The sequence below is a fragment of the Cucurbita pepo genome, chromosome LG20, assembly GCF_002806865.2.
Source record: "Cucurbita pepo subsp. pepo cultivar mu-cu-16 chromosome LG20, ASM280686v2, whole genome shotgun sequence".
Taxonomy (NCBI): domain Eukaryota; kingdom Viridiplantae; phylum Streptophyta; class Magnoliopsida; order Cucurbitales; family Cucurbitaceae; genus Cucurbita; species Cucurbita pepo.
Window position 1 is genome coordinate 5,581,457 of NC_036657.1, and position 3,598 is coordinate 5,585,054.

Here is a 3,598-nt window from a genome sequence, read left to right on the forward strand (position 1 = left end):
AATAAAAATAACATAATAAAGGAAACCCGAATTTGATTTGACGGGAGAAGGACCCCAAAGATCACAATGAATAAGATCTAACACATGAGACAACCTACGTTCATTGCGGGAATATGGCAATCGGTGACTTTTTGCAAGCTGACAAGTATTACATAATGATGGAGAAGGCAATAAAGACGTAAGAGAAAGATGACCTTTTCTATTTAAAAAAGAAATAACAGAATGATTCACATGACCCAGACGAGCATGCCATAAATCATATGAAGCACGTAAAGATTTGTTTCTAAGGACTGAAATAAAAGCAGAGTTGCCGCGCTCCAGCACATATAGCCCTCCATCTCTTTTACCGATTGCTACCACCCTTCCTGTTTGACAATTATGGATAGTAATAAGATTATTAGTAAATGTAACGGAGAGAGAAAAATCAGACGTTAATTTACTTATGGAAAGAAGATTTTTAGTGAGGTGAGGGACAACCAAGACATCTAATAAGTGAATATTTGGAACAGGAGAAAGAGTACCAGTGTGGGTAATGGGTAGGGATGCACCGTTTCCTACGATCACAGAGTCCTTACCCGTGTAATTGTTAGACTGGTCCAAAATAGATGGGTCGGCAGTCATATGGGCCGAAGCCCCAGTGTCCAGAAACCAATCAGCAAAATCGGGTCCAGTAATAGAACATGACATGTTAAAGGCTTCAGCAAGGTGAACATGAGAAGAATCAGGTCGAACATACAGTTGGTTGCAGCAGTCAGCATAATGGCCCTCTTTGTGGCATATTGGCAGTGAGGTGGTCGACGACCCTGACCTGAGTGGGTTCGTCCTTGATTGGAAGAGTTGTTTTTGTGAGAATAAGAACGACCTCGCTGGTTGCTAAAGGAAGCAGGGTGGCTTCCATAGATGCGACCACGATTAGTGGCTGTGAATGCTGTAGGAGTGGAGTCAGAGGACTCAAGGGAACGCTGGAACAACTCAAAACTTTCAGCTTTAGAGACTAAATCTGCAAAACAGGGCATAGGGGTGAGAGCCATCTGAGTAGTAGAAAAAGCTGAAAATTTGGTGCCGAGTCCACGAAGGAACCAGTGCACTTTATCAATATCCTCGACGCGTCTACCAATGGCATGAAGTTGGTCACAAATTTTTTTGAAGGCACGGGCATACTCAGCAACAGGTTTGGTGCCACGTTTTATCAACTGCAAGTCATCCTTGAGTCTCAGTTCACGAGCTTTTGAATGATGGCTGAACGTAGTTTCCAACGCAAGCCAAACATCACTTGCAGTAGAGAGACCAATGACAACAGCCATGGCTTCCTTAGTGAGAGAGGAGAGCGGGAGACAGAGAAGTCGTTGATCGGCTGCTCTCCACGCCAAATATTTAGGGTTGAGTGTTGAGGAGGTTTCTGGTTCAAAGTGAGGTGGTGGAACCATAGTTCCATCATCATAGCCCAGCATGTCTTGACTCTCAAAGAGTGGGAGACGTTGACTTTTCCAAAGAAGATAATTGGAGGAAGAAAGTTTGATGGTGATCATATGAATTAGAGTATTGAAAGAAAGAAGATGATAAGAGGATTCAGAAGCCATAGAGAAGAAAAGATCAAGGTTGTTAAACCGAAAGGGCTCTGATACCATGTAAATGTTTGTTGAATCCACCACGTCTAAATGGTGGTGAGAGTTCTCTTATTTATAATTATTTATAGAGTACCGAAATATACTAAATTACAAATAATATGAAAATAATAAAAAAAAAGGAAAGAATAAAAAATGAATACAATATATTTGCCTTTAATAAAATGACAAATATGGTAAGCCTTAATGTAAGGTTGTTGTTTTTGCCTTATAATGAACGGTCAACTATCCTTAATCGTAGGGTTGTTGTCTTTGCCTGCTGACATCATTCCCTTATTACTATCCTCCACTTCCTCCTCTTTTTTTTGTCACATTCTCATAATTTGAACGGAAAACTAATTTGAATGGTAACATCTTAAGTCTACCACTAACAGGTATTGTTTGTTCTCTTCTTTAGGTTTTTCCTTTCGAGCTTCCCCTCAAAGTTTTTAAAATGTGTCTCTTAGAGAGAGGTTTTTACATCCTTATAACAAATGTGTCATTTGTGTGATATGTTTTCATATGTGATTGTTATTGTCGCTATATGATATAAATGAAATATCTTGCAATGTTATGATAAGCTATGTTATGTTATGAGATGCATAACCCCTGTGCCATGATTTGAAAGTTATGTTATGAATGAAACGATTTATGAGAGTTTATGTATGCATATCATACCTGATGAAATACTGGGGTTCTCTTGCATGATTTATTATGTCATGATGAAAATATGGGGAACTCATGCATAATTGTATGTTCACATGCATCAGGATAATTCCCTTTTGCATACACTATAAGACGTGAATGACCATCATGCTTACCATGATACTATGGCGGTCGCTATTCCTTCTGGGTGTCCGGCAACAACCCAAAGAAGCTAGCCCGACAAGCATGCCCGGGGGTGTGTGAGCCCACTTGGTGGGTCCATGCTCACACGTGTGGATGGTGAGTAGAGAAGTACTACACATCCAATTTGCCCGGATTGAAAAGTCCCCTAAGAAAAGACGATTTTAAATGATAGATCTCATCATTTTGTATGTGCTTGCATTCTCCGACCTCAATAGTAAGGTCACTTACTCAATACTTTTTAAAATACTCAAGTTTTGTGCTATTCTTGTATTTTAGGTAAAGGCAAGACACCCTTGCACGGATGACAGTGGTATCGCATTGAAGACCATGAAATTTGTATTAGAATAGTTACATTGTATTTATTTCGTAACTCTTAGGTTAGATGAGGGCATCATTTTAATCTCATATTTGATTTGATTTATTTATACTTCACATTAATTAATGTTTGTTGTTTTGTTTTAAGGGTAGTAATGTGAATGTTTAAGTCCATAACATCGTTTTATGAATTATTTTAAATGAATGTTTCTGCATAAAAGGGTCACGTCATACTTACAGTAGCGACTCTATTCAGTAGCAAAATAGTCTCCGACAAATATTTGTATAAATTTGAGATAGAAATAAGAAATACATTCATTATAAAACTCATCTACGTAGTTTAATTAAGTTCTTTGGTTGATTCATATGATTATGTAGACTAGTTTAGTGGAAATATAAGGCAAGTTATTGTTCCCATGACAAAGCTACCAAACCAATCACTTTTACACGTAACTGATAACATCATTAAAAAAATCTCTACCCATTTTAATACATAGTATTAACAACGAGATCAAATTAGAAGTATGATGGAAACTTTTTAAATTTTGGAGGCTCGTATTATAATATTTAAGGTTTACTCATATTTAATTTCATTCTTTCATTAACATTTATATTTGTTTCTTTGATTGATTCAAAATGATATAAGACTAAATTAACATTTATATTTGTTTATTTGATTGATTCAAAATGATATAAGACTAAATTAATGTTCATTAAAAAAATAATATTTGAGATATAAAGAAATATCTATATTAATTAATGTAAAAATTATATTAATAATAAAATATTCTGAAATAATTAAAGGATTATATTTAATGATGTTGATGCTT